This window comes from Morone saxatilis, unplaced genomic scaffold (genome assembly GCF_004916995.1).
Source record: "Morone saxatilis isolate NCDOM2014 unplaced genomic scaffold, NCSU_SB_2.0 Contig22, whole genome shotgun sequence".
NCBI classification, from domain to species: domain Eukaryota; kingdom Metazoa; phylum Chordata; class Actinopteri; family Moronidae; genus Morone; species Morone saxatilis.
This window is the reverse complement of record NW_023339785.1, coordinates 13,495,216-13,509,819: the sequence shown is the minus strand read 5'-3', so window position 1 is coordinate 13,509,819 and position 14,604 is coordinate 13,495,216.

Here is a 14,604-nt window from a genome sequence, read left to right as displayed (position 1 = left end):
ATGTTGCTCAATACAAGAAGTAAACCTAATGTTATCTACTTTGCTGCTTTATCTCAGTCTGATTGTAAGTGAAATATTTATAAATTTCATGGAAATGTCATAACCAAAGCTGATTGTAAGTCAAATACTAATACATTTCATGGAAATGTCATAACTGGAACACCAGGTGACCTTCATGTAATATATATTGTGACAGCTGTTTGCAGCTCAGCAACGAACTGATTGTCCTGTTGCTGGTCTGGCTTCTAATTAACACATCTTGTGCCAAGTCATCTCTGAGACACTAAAAGTTAACAGTAAAATACTGTTTAAGTCATAAAATTGACTACAGTTAAGTGGCTGCCCTTTTTTCTGGCATCATCGTTGGTACCAGCCTGTTGTGCATCACTTCCCAGAGACTGTGCTTTTCATGATGAGTGTTGTAATGGGCATTAAAGCTGGTACTGTTTTCTTTTCTTTCAGCCATTGTGGCCAAACTTCTTTTGTACCACCCTCTTCTCCTCTCCCTTTGTCTACAGTAAAATATATTACTTCCTGTGCAGCAAGGGATTTTTCCCAGAAAAGTCCTGCCAGACACGAGTGATCAGAGAAACAGAAAGGAAATTCATGTATGTAAAAACGTAACGGATTATTTTAATCTTTAAATCACTTTAAATCCTCCATATGTATCTTACAGAAATATGTTCTTAATTCAATTCTATAGAGAAAATCAGGTCAAATTTTCTTTAAGTCACTGAAGACAATACAGACATAACACATGCATAGGGATAAATAAAAGTTAAAGTAATGGTAATGTTCAAGTAAGTAAGTAAAATGAAGTGATATTGCAAAACCAAACCCTTCTGCTTCAGTGTTTCAGCTGTAACCAATAGTCCACAACTACCTACAGATGGGCTCGGAACAGAGACACGCCAGGGTTGATTTAATCAATTTTTAGAACATTTTGTTTCTTGCTTAACCCCAGGCAATCAGCATCACACAGGCAAAACCCACATGGCAGCCATATTGCCAGGAGGATTGCCCACGGTGGACAAAAGCTGAACCTTTCTTATCCTCCTATAGCCTGGTGTCTGAATCTGATACCATATGCATGCAGATAACAACTTGAAAAGATTAATTCCCATCTTACTACACATTTTTTGCAGGAAAATCTCTTGTACTCAGAGCTGAAGTCTTTTGTTACATAGCCTTTAGCTTGTTAAAGAACTTTCCCTTTAAATTCATCCTGAGGCTCATGCCTGATACCCATGTTTGACGTGCTGAGGTATTAAATTATTTACGTTGAATCTGTATTTTCTATAGAATGTGAGTGAATGTGAGTGAGAGAATGAGTTGGAAGGAATACTAAAACGTATAAAGTTGCCAGCTATCAAGGCTGCTTTGCTTGTGGGTTTGAACACCTGATCATTGCATAACTTAATATTTCCCTGGCTTGCCCATAAGCACATCACATTTTAGCATGTTTAATTGAGAAATGCATGTGATTTGACTTTAATTACATACAGTCTTAAAAAGTGAAAAAATAAAAAATATATTGTAAAGTCTAACGGTAAATGCCACATTTTAAATATTTTCAGTCTCCCCCTTCGGTTCCCCTTCACTGTGCTATGTGCCGTATGTCCTTCACAGCAAAGGAAACCATGCATAAAGACCAGGGTTCCCAGCATGCCTCTGGCTTTCCAACATACTTGCCAGCAGGATGCAACACTGCAAAAGGTGCTGCCTCTTTAAGTCTCCTGTGTGGCATGTTAAGCAATGGTAATCTGCCGCAGTGCAGACAATAAATTCCACTGCATAACTAAGCGTCGCCATGACATCGTACCTGGATGGAATATCATATGGGCAGATGGAGGGATAGGTGGATAGAGGCCATGCCCCTTGCAGAATAAATATGTGTCCCCAGTGTTGACACAAAAGGGACAGAATCTGACAGCTATAGTCACGGTGTCACCCCTTGTCCATGCGCTGTATTAGAGAAAGAAAGAGGACTGTGCATTAATTATTTCCTCTAGCTTAGTTCCGGTTTGGTCAGCATGCGATTCATCTGTTCAGTGCAACAATGGAGCTCAATGCTATGACAAATCTGAAGGCCTGGGCTGTCTTCCCAGTTCCCCAAAGCTTAATAGTGTGCCATGTGGAATGATGTAATGCTAAAACACTGCAAAACTTGAGTGCTCACCAGCTTTAGTGAGGGCAGGGGGAAAGAGGGAGAGACAGACTGGAGAGAAAGGGAGAGAGACAGAAGGAGACTCAAAGGGCCTGATTACTGCATATCATCTAGAATACAACTTGTACCACACAAATCTCCAGTGAGATCCCCATACTGTTGGAGGATGATAACAGAAATGAAAAGCTAGTTTGTGTTGGGGCTCTCTTAACGCAGCCGCCTCGCAGTGTTGAGGAAAGTGATCTTTGAATGTTCACTGCATGACTTAGACAGCGACTCTGCAGTTATTTGACAAACTGAAAGCCATTTCAGGCTGTCACAAGCAAAATTATTTGGAACACCCCGTAGCAAGGACCTATAATCCCCAACAAAGAAATGTTATTATTCACAACAGTGTGAAAAGAGACACACCAAAGCTGCCCTGCATTAAGTGTGGGTTTTGCTATGGGGTTTTGATAATTTTTTTCTCAATTTTTTTATGAAAAATATTAGACTGGCTTTTTATTCGTTTTACTTCTTTTAAGTACAGAAGATTAAAGGTTGGTACTGTATAGCAAGCACAGTAACACTTGATAAAACAGCTCTTTGCATAGATATTGCTTCTTATGTAAAGGAAACCAGTCAATGCAATTTAAATGTGACAGCATGCTGTCAAATGTAATGAGAAATGCTAAATCAGATGCAGTGAAATATAGAGATTATTGCTCAATTGTTCTAATCCAATGGTATGATCTCTTCCATAAATGTGAATACCAAGCGTCAGCATGCAGTACTAATTATTCAGATTGCGTAGAGGCGCTACATTACATGAATACAACATTGACTAAAAGTCAGCTTTTTGGATCAAACAGTAAACTTGAGATATACCATAGTGAGTCACAGATTTGAAAAAAAGTGTGGCAACTTTAAAAAATAAAATCTACTTTGTTGAAACTGAGGCACAACATTTACATCAGGTCAATGAATTTCTATAAACACTGTGAAGTAATACAAGAATAACATTTTGTTACAAGAAGTTCATGCAACCCACATCACTGTGGCATTTAAATCACTTGAAATGAAAATCTGATATGATTATTTTTATCTACCACTGCAGTCTTATTTCAGCACATTTCAGTCTCATCTCACACTGAGACAAATATGCACAAGGAATTCCAGACGCAGTTTTTTTATTACATTACCAACCAAATTACATTATATCATTAGGCAACATAATTGCAGTTTGTTTTTTTAATCATGATTTAGAGAAAAACATTAGATCAGCGGTATAATGAGGTCTGATTCTTAAAAGGTCTCGTAAGAGTAGTTTCTTCATGGTAAGTCTTTATTATTGCTTGATGCCGAAATCAATTACACTTTTATTGATATTCTTGATCCCTTATGGGGAATTCAGCAAGGAACACTTTGCATTTTTACAGGTCTTCAGGATTTCGACAGCAAATAAAAATGTTCACTGGTGACTTGTTCAAGGTGTTTCAAAGCCACGGGCATGCTGGGACAACTCTCTTAATAATAATGATTATAACATTAATAATGCTAATAATAATGCAAACTATAATTCCTACATCCAACTGCTAGAACTCTATCCAGCAGTATATATTCAAATTTCTTTTTTGTGGCTTTTTGGTGGCTGTATGACAAACTTGGCATCCAACATTCATGGTCGATTTTCTATTTCAATTCAGATCCCAGACCAATTTGTAGCAGCCCGTAGAAACACGCTCTTTACTATGCATGGCGTTCTAATACCCTTGGCCCTTTTTGGACAAAAGGCAGAGCAGACTGCCAGGGGCATTTCATTTCATGCTCTGCCTCCTCAACCCCAGATGTTCACCTCGAAAACATCTCCACTGATACAGGTAGAAGCTTAATGGCCTGCAAATTGCCCCGAGCTCAGGTAATGAAATGCAACCTCTGTATAATTTTAATTGAGAATTCTGGATGGAAATCAAATGATAATGTGCTCTATGCATGGAAAGTTTTCAAGTAACAGTGAAATTTGTGTCTGGTGTGTAAGTGCAGCTTGGGCTAAGGTAAATGGCTTTTTCCTTTTGAGCCTCTCTTCATTTTAATTGTGGATTGCACGGTGTAATAAACGGGTTGGTCATGACTTAGCTTCTGGTAAATGAAGCAGAGGATGTACACACCTCTGAATGCACAATGGTGCTCCATATTTACAATTCAATCCGACAGGGTGCCTATTAGACGCCATAAAGCTGCTCAACTGTTAGATAAGATACTCTCAATAACCCCCACCTTCCCCCTCTACACAGACACTCTCTCTCTCTCTCTCTCTCTCACTCTCTCTCCCTCGCACACATGCACACACACGCACACAAACACACTAAGTTCTTCCTGCATTATCCAATCAATGTTTCTTCATTTATATTACATTTTTTTCTATGTTGGATATTGCAAGTATTTGCTGTACTTAATTAAGACCAATCTTGTTTAAACAGGGATGCAGTTCACAGCAACCTAAACAACTAACAGTTGTAGAATGAAAGAGGAAGGCAGAGGCTTGAGTGTCCCTAAAGCATTACATAACATAACATACGCAACATTAGTTTATACCTAATCACTAGCATGTTGAAGGAAGTTCTCAAAAAACAGAAACTTAAACCTGCATTCCTTTTTTTTCCTTTTAGCTACTTGGGGGCAGCACAAGAATCTGAAATATTTCCTTATGAAGGCAAATTGCCTATTTACACATCCAGCAGACACGTAGCCAACAGCGTAACATATTTGTGACTGGCCCCGGTGCAAATATTTTTCTTGTGTCCCCCACCCCCCGCCCCAAAAAGCACGCTCGTGTACATCACATGGGCATCACACAACGACTGCATGCAATTGCAAACCTTTAGCCTTTTATCAGCACCACGGAGACGAAGTGCCAAATCTATCAACGCAAATTTAACAACCTGCCCTGGACTCAAACCACCATAGCCTGCGGTCTCCCAACTATCATACAACCATAAAAGCCAGCCTACAGTAACACATCAACACAAAGTAGCTTACACAGTATATCAATAACCACAGAACAAATAGCGATCAAGAAAAGCACAGCAACTCATTATAGGTCTACACGGTATGAATGAATGGATGACGGCATTTGATCACACAATTACTTGCATAAACAAATCATTCATCATCAATGGCATGTTATCACAGACACAGACTACAGTAAGAGTGCATTTTTTAACATTTGACAGGTAATTTAAATCCTTGATCCATAACAAAGAGACACCTGTACTCACCCATTAGAAGTTCATCCTACATTGTCCAAATTCCTTGCTCTGCTGTTCTCTATTCAGAGTATAGCCAATCCACTGAGTCTTACTTGTCCCATGCTGCTCGTGCTATGAGTCACTGCTGAACATGTAAAGGTGCGAACCAACATTAGCATTCATTTGGAGTAGCGTTACAGATGACCTGACAAATGTTAGTCCAATATTCAGTCTCCTTTTGTCTCTGTTTTGGTCTCCACCAACTCTTGAGACAAATAATAGGCTTTTTAGCTATATTCACTAGCTGTGTTCACCAGCTAGCTGCTGTCTGCTGGGCAGGTAGCGTACTATGGGTTTATAAAGCTTTTCTGCTGGAAACCTGCAGTGCCAGTTGACAGTTTTACACCTTTCATGTTACAGTAATATTTTCCATTGTTACTATAAAGGTTTTATTAGCTTTATTCAGAAAAGACAAGAAGCTTTATCCTCCTCTGCTGTAGTAAACTGGATTTACACAACACGTTTGTTGACTAAAATCTGGTCACAGTCAACAGGTGGCAGCGATGCAGAAGGACTGTGGGTGCACTGCGCCGTGGGATGGGCTTGGAGGACTGGGGGCAAACCAGATGTTGTCAAACTGTCAAATGAACCCCCACCATTGCAGCAAATATAACATTTGAACCACAACTTCAGTGACAATAACATGATTAAAAACAAGGTACAGATTTTGAGATATAGCTCAAATATTTGAAATACTACCAAGAGCCAGGCTTGTGAACAGTTCACCAAAAAACTATTTATATACAGCAAATTATATGTCTTCTTGGCTGTATCACTTGACACGGCGGTGCAGAAGTGAAAACTAACTGAAGAACTATCATCTCCAGACACTACTGCTTATTTGTCACCTGTCTCACCTCACCCAGATGTTCATGGGAGCCCTAATGATGTGCACTCTCTCTCTCTCTAGCTCCAAGAGGATGAAATTTGTGCTCTGCCTGAAGTTGACTCTCAAGTATGTTGCACATGTACACAAGCCCACACATATACGCACACATAGATACATACACTTAGGGCATGGATGGACCATATTCGAAAGCCTTCTGACAGGCAGCAGGTGACGGCGCCAAGGCCAGCTGCTCCTGCCCCACCTCTGCTCAGCTGTCCGAGCCCAGAGCAGCCTTTGAACAGCCTATTACCCCGACACAGCATCGGGGGGAAAGCAATCAGCTCCAGAGGTACACTGCTCTCACACCAGATGGTGTGGGAGATGAATCGAGCCATTATATTAGTGCTGGATAATTCCTCAGATGAAGCTAATTAAAAAGAAAAATAAGTGCTATCCTCCCTCTTCTTACCTCCTTTGCAATCTGAATGGAACCTCCACTGACATCACTTCATGTAAAAAAAGAAAAAAAAAAAGAAAGAGGGCTTTTTTGAGATTCTTTACTCCAAACATCAAGAAATTAAATGTTTCTTTATAATATGAGATAGGCAGTGTTTATGGTCTTAACAAAAATGATTGACAGCACAATCTGATGCTTCTTTTTCAGACAATAAAGGATGCTGTTAACAAAGTAGATACGCTTTACAGACTGGAACCTGTGTATTTTAATTAAACAGAATAAGATTGTAATCTGATGAGATCATCAGCTCATGATTGTTTTTATCCCAGTATGTTTATGCTTTGGAGTTAAACACTTCAACTGCATGAGCAGTTAGATTATATAGAGATGCATTTATGAAGATATTAGGAAGCACACATGAAATTCTTTTAAAATAATGAAGCCTCCTACAGCCTTAACAGAAAAGATGCTATAGTAACCTTTTTTCCACACTGAACGTCAAAAGCACTCATTAAAGTACCAAATAGCACAGCATCTACTTACAGCTCTGGATGTAGTTGAAGTTCACATGGCCAGCTGTGAAATTAGCTTTGTCCCTGCTATTGTTTGTAGTCACACCTTGAAAACAGCTGAAAAAGTATGTCAAAGAGCTCTGTAAATATGGTACCTGCATTGGCTTAAGCCCAAGCAGACAGAGACAGGCGACACCAGAATGTGAATCTCAGTTAGCTTTAAAGGATTTAGGTAAACTCTGAAACAGTGATTATTGCTCTCTTATCCACTTTTGTGTTAATGAAAAGCATGTCCTGAATCTGTCAAGGGAGATTAGGTGAATATCATTACTATTGTCCTTTTGCCAATGTAGATTCACTGTATCCACAGGGATTATAGTCCAACCCATCCCAATGTGTATTCCCTCTCTCTGCCAAGGAAACTTAAAAAAGGTTGAGCTGATGATAAGGAAGAGAAATCATGTGTCACAGGAAATTCAGACTGCGTCAAATTCTGAGAGGTGGATTTTATTTTTGACTGCACCAATGTAGCCCATTGTCTCCAAATGAAAATACTGAACAGACAGAAGACAGAAATCGGTGACCATGGTGTCTGTGTGCTGGTTTCAAACAACGGCATCTCCAGCACCTATTTTTGTGGAAACGTATGTCAGATTTTAATTCAATTTGGACAACTTCATTTTTAAATTACACGATCAACTACAGGAAAAGAAATTTATCATGAGTTGAAAACAATAGATCAGTACAAACAATACATATGACATTTAATTGAATGAATACTGATACTGATATCAGTATGTACATAATGTAGTGCAAATAGGGGAGACATCAACTATACATATTGTTTTGTAAGGTGGATCCAGTCAGGTCTGTAATCAGTAGACAAAGACAAATTTCTTGAAGAAATGTCCTTTATTATAATATATTATTGTATTATAAATATCATTATACTATTCACTTTCATGCTTTAGTCCATTAATTACAATTTATCTGTATTTCTTTTGTTTACTCTAAATAAGAACCCACATAACTGACATACCAGTAGACTTTCAAATTGATTCCCCACCATGACGTCAGACATAAGTTTTACAATGCTGTGTTGAGCTTCGCTTTTGTTAGTCTTTAGTGAAAAAAAGTTTTCAGCTGCAGCTCCCAAAATAAAGCATACAGGCTTTTACTAATTCATTCTTTCTGCTGCTCTGGAAGTTCTCCTCCTTTAGCTCTCAGTGGTCCAACAACACAAAACACACACACTCTGTTGATGTTTTCTTTAAATGCCACCAAAATCCATATCAAGGCAAAATGATTCGTATTCAGAACCGTGCTGTGCTGGAGCTTAACTCTCAACTTGGGCACAACATCAGAAATATTTAAAGCACTCATCTCTAGCTCCTGCCCATAGCTTTTGACATCAGGGGCAAAAAGCTCTTGGCCTTAATTCCAAGAAAGTGAACAGGTTCACCTGCCAATGCCTGCAGATACCTTGAGGGCTTTTCCATTAAAAATGGCAACAACTGAATTATATTTTTAAATTAATTACTCTATGTCTTACTTCACATTTACTTATTAATATTCTCAGCATGAAGACATATCTAGACTACTCTTTTATTACATTTCTAGTTTAATAATTTGATGTTTTTATTTATTTATTTATTTTTACAGTTTCCACTGATAAAAAAGCTCTAACAATTCCATATCTTTTTGAAATTGGTAATAAAGTAATGTGTCATAATAAAGTCTATCTTTAAAAAAAAATCTGATTATACACACACTGAAAGATTTACAACAGGATTAAAGCAACCTTAAGCCTTTTTTCCACAGCTGAAGGTACCTCATTCACCACAGCAGTAAATTATGGCATATGTCAGTTCAGAGCAGTGAATCCCGGTTATCAAAGGTCATACTGCTTAGTTGAACACTTCCACTGCAGCCAAAGTAAAGTGCGGAGTTGAGAGCAATGTTCTCCGCACATGTTCAGCATTTTAAAAAACTAAAAAAAAAAAAAAAAAACAGCCGAGGATGTCAGCTCGAAATAGAAAAAAGTCGAACACATCCAGAAAATGCAAAGCAGCCAATTATGTAGTCTGTGTAAGTTGGTGTTAGTCGAAAATACATCACAGGCATGCCAGTTGCTGTCTGTGAACTGTTAAATCACATAAACTTTATTTCAAGGAACATGTGCAGTGGTCAGCAACAGAAGAGTTAACCTCAAGTCTGTTATTGAAATCCTATATTCTGATACTCTGCAAAGCTTAAACCTGCAATTTATCACTGTTCACTTCTCATTTAACTAGCATGGAACAATGTAAAACTGAATCAAGACCTCTGCTCCACCATTTTTCTAATACTGACAGAGGCCTTTTTTACACATCTATCACCGACCCTGAAGTATTACTCCAAACACAGAGCTGAGGGAATTTAAAGAATAAATAAGTCGGATCCGTGTGAGAAAGTCTACATGTTCCCATCTACAGAATGCAATTTGTTTTTAACCAGCAATGAATTCAGGAAAAAGATGGTCCATTTAAAAGAATATGCCTTAAATGTCTAACAATTTCAGTAGTTCACATTGTAATTTTGATATTAATGGGCATGCCAAGGGTCATCTGCTCATGTCTTGTCAAAATAAGTTTGGTACTTCAAACTTAGTTGGAGAGGACTGAAGGCACAAATGAGACTGTCAGCACCACAGGTTACAGGCTATCCCCGAAGCTAAGATGCGTTTAAAAATTCATAGAGTATCGATCCTTACACTGGAGCAAAGTAAAATACCACATATAAAGGCAATATATACAGTACCTGAAGTATAATGTTTCAGATATAAGTTCAGGAGACCACATATTGTAAGAGGAGGTCTGCTCAGGTTTAGCTATTACTCATGTGATGTGCAGGTCCTCTAACCTTTGTTCAGAACGACTTTTTTAGTTGGAAAACAGGAAAAAAAGGGGAAAGTTGAGGTGTTAGGGCAGTGTGTAAATATGTATTTCTGAGTGTGTTCTGCTTGCACAACATCAAATAGAACAAAGGTTTAGGAATACTGAATACTAGATAACAAAAACAAAAATAAAACAAAAGCAAATAGCCCTGAACAATTCTAAATAGGCACAGATTAGCTGCTTACAGGAATGCAAGTTGTGTTATTCAGATTTTTTTTTCTTAGGTGTATAAAAAAACCATCAAGACGGTCATTTGCTTCTCACTGTACAACTGTAATTTCAGGCCAGTGCTCAGCCCCGTTTAGCAATAACAACTAATCATGCAAATGGCATCAAGAGTGCCACTTTTGTCTCTTTCACAGGTGACACTCTTTACCCACGCAACACCGGCTTTTACACAAGCACGCACAAGTCTACAGAAAACCAACACAACCGTACCCTCAAAAATACTTACTGTAGACAAACATCACAAAATTTCCATACAGTTGTCATTAACAGCAATTCCATCATGCAGAGCCTGTCGGACTACATGAGTGGTATACAATCAGTGGAAAAAGTAATCCATAAAATAGGCATGCACTTGTCCAAGGTGTAATTTCCATTTCAAGATGTGATTGCATGCAGTTGCTGAGTGAAGTGAATTGGAATACTGTTTATGTTTCTTTTCTCAATTGATTTTCTTATCACTAGCTGGATACTGCATGATTTGGAATGTTTTTCTTGCATCTTACCACACAAGATGCCAAGTTATGGAGTGTTTATGGTATATACTGGTTGTTCCGTTCACAGACTCAAAACTGACAATGCTATTTCATGACCTATTAATTCCAGGCTTAAAATCTTAACACTTTGGCTTTGGTTGGAGACATAAGCAACCATATAACTGTAAATTAAAAACACAAAAATAGTATATGCAAAATAGATATGAACATAGTGTAAATGCAAACCTTGAAATGCTAATATTTTGCTAGTCTCAAGAGTTTCCCTGACAGATACTCATAAGAATAGTTTGATGTTTATGTAAATCATATCTTGCTGACAGATGTAATGCTGTCTTTGGAAGTGCAAACAAAGAAAAACGGGAGGGGGAAAGTAAGCACTGAAGAGCATGTCTATTGTTTCGACAGCTTGTGTCCCCAGCATCTGGCATCAAGCAGAAACAGCATGTCAAGATTAATGAAATGTTACTTTTATTGATCTACAGTATGCAGTATATAAATATATACTTCTTTAGAAACTGCAGGCACTCATGTAGTACCCAGCAGCGAGTGCAAGCTTAGTTTGTAAAGTTTATGAAGTTTTAGGGCTGCAAACTCAAAGACAAGGCTATACTGTACCACAATTTAAAAACAAATGTTCGGCACACGGTTTAGGGAATAGATAATCTTAATGTCTTTCTTGCTATATTCCGGGGCTTTAAATTCCAATCAATGAAGTGAAATTAAAGACCATGTGAATGACTTTCAGCGCGAGTCGACTGAGCGGACTTGTTAGTGGGAGCAGGGGCACGGTGACAAGAGCGTGGTAGAGACTGCTCCCTCACTCTCCTCTCCCCATTTAATTTTCCAATCCACTTCCTCCACATAGTTAGGAGAAGTGAGTTTTGTTCTGGTTTGATACACCATCTAATGAGAGCTACTAAGAGCCTGTTGAAATCATTCCCTAATAACACATTCTGAAGGCTGCGAATGAGGAATATTTTTCCTCTATCTCTCCATTCAAGGTTTAATATATTCGTTCACTCACCTCCGTGCCATTTTCCTTCCTCCACTGTGTTTCTCCACTTTCATTAAATGTATTTCAGGGAAGAATAATAATAAAAAAAGATTTGGAACAATCATTACACTTTGATTTGATATGATTTTAACAAGCAATGCATTTTGGTTTTACAGTATGTGGTCACTAGCTGCTGATACATGAAAAAAAAAAACACCGCAGAAAGAAGTCTTTGACACAGCACAAGACCACAAAATGAGCTGCACAGCGTTTGAGATTTTCTATGCAGAGATTCACAGATACAAGTGTTGATGTAAGCATAACTTCTTATCTCAATACGGCCATAGGCTTTAGCAGGTAACCATGATTTGATCTGAAATTGGTCACACTTCTACCATGAAAATGTGCTAAATCCTGTTTAACAGGCATATACTGCACAGGCATGTGATGCTTTCTATAAATAATTAACTTTTCAACATTATAAATAAACAGATGCCCTATTGAACTGAATGGTACATGACAGCATAACTTGTCCACCCATAATCCATTCTACTTGCTTGACACTCTCCAGCTATAACAAGAACAAGTGACCTGACCTGTGCTGCTATATGCTGTCTGCTTAAAACCCCCTCTGTGGTTTAAATGTTATCTGTTCCAAAGATAAAGCACCCTCCCCTCCACTTCCTTGGGCTGTGGGTATTAGTTACAGCTGAAACACTGGTTGGTATTCCACTTTGATTCCTGGAATTGTGTCGGCACCTTGACGTTTGATTGGATCTGTGCAAATACATGTATATGCAAATGTGCCAGATATCAGTTCTTGCTCGGGGTGAAATGGGAAACAGTGGTTGCATTCTGACGAGCCTGCTGCATGGACTTTCCCTCTCCTCCTTAGAGAGCAGCATTTGGTGATCTATAAATTCCCAGTAAATCTCAGAGCCTGGGTGCCTTCCCTGACATTTCCACGCTCCCACGTAGCATATTTTTAAGAAGGCAAAATCCATAATCTGTGTCAATGGTATCACACGGTGTATTTGCAGGGGGCCCTGTACGCAATAAACTGGCCAAAGATGCAGTGCAGAGGCTCAGAGGAGGTAAAAATGTTTGTTCTTACCTCTGTTGTCATACTTGTGCCTCAGGGCCTACACCAGAGTTACTCATACCTCTGCAGAGACAATCCAATATTCTGCTTACTATTCTGCAAAGCTGGTTGTGCAGCAAGACTAAATGTAACCATATTTACAGAAATGACGCAATTGTCGGTGTGCTGAATAGAAATAGCGTCATTATTAATGATGCAAAATAAAAATGTAAAAGTCAAAATGTAATATAAATGTATTCAATTACAGATAAATATTTATGAGGTTACGCTAAGTGTGCAAAACATTAGGTACATTCTTTAAGTGTTGACTTAAAGGCACTTTCGCCCATTCCATCACTCTCTATTAATTTTATTTATCTTACAATATCTCCTCTTTTATCTCCTTCTTAAATGGCTTTAATCATGATATAAAACACAAGTGTACATCTGTGTAACATGTCCCTATGCAATGTAAAACTATTTAGCATGCAATTATGTGATTTTCACTTACTTATATTGCACTCATGTATATTTGTTACCGCATCTACTAAATGTTGATGCATAACGTCACCCACTACAGAGGAAGGTGGAGTAGTGTAAATCGTTGTGTGGTTAATTCGACTGTATATGAAACGAGCTTGGAAATACTTCCCCACCAGTGACCCATTCTTCTGTAATAGTGGCTCAAAGTCTACACATTCTAATCATCTGTGGTATTTGGATTTCGATGCAATGCTACTTTGACATTCATTCCTGCAGAGAAGAACAGATAATTGTATATGATACCCACTAAAAAGCGGTTATACTGCTGTGTCTGCGCGTCCATGCATTCTGACAGTGGTAATCATTAGTCTTTCAGCGATCTTTGCAATTAATCTATCTTGACATGATAATTTGCGTCAGTTCTATTTGAGGTGTTTTTGTGAACCTTTGCTCAGCAGGGTGGCACGGCGGCGTGCGTCTGCAGAAGAAACAACAGGCAGATGCATTCAGTGTTCCAGTCTGTCAACACTACACAGGCTGTTAACAGCAGAGATCAGAACAGGATGGGCCTTCCAGGTTTTATTCATTGTGTCACCAAATTACACTTGACAAGTGGAGGGAAAAATTGCTTGATTGATGAACAAAGTAATTCTGTACATGTAATTAATACACTACTAATGGCTACCCATTTGTCTTCCATACTGCGCAGTAAAACCCAGAGGAAGGTGGGGAAACATATCGTGATGAAGGCTCCAAACTAACCGCCCTGCGATGTGAAAGATTGGGTTTCCTTTGCGAGATTTTGTTACCTAATGGCTTGTCGGGAAGCCGTAGGGACAATGTAATGGACCATGTAATGGATAAAGGATTGTATTGATGGGCATGTGTTGACTTAACAATATTGATCTGGAGAATTTATATTGATAAATGCAAAAAACATTTTCCAGGGAAACACTAATGTAGTTTTTGTGATTTATACAATGAATAGCTTAAAGCTTTTGCATCAACATAAAGTAATAATCTGTGACATTTTCATAAAAACAAATGTGTGTTTTGATACCTGCTATCAGTACGTAATATGAGATAATGTGAAAGCTTTTAACATGTTCTGCTCTAAACACAAAGGTCTTAGAAAG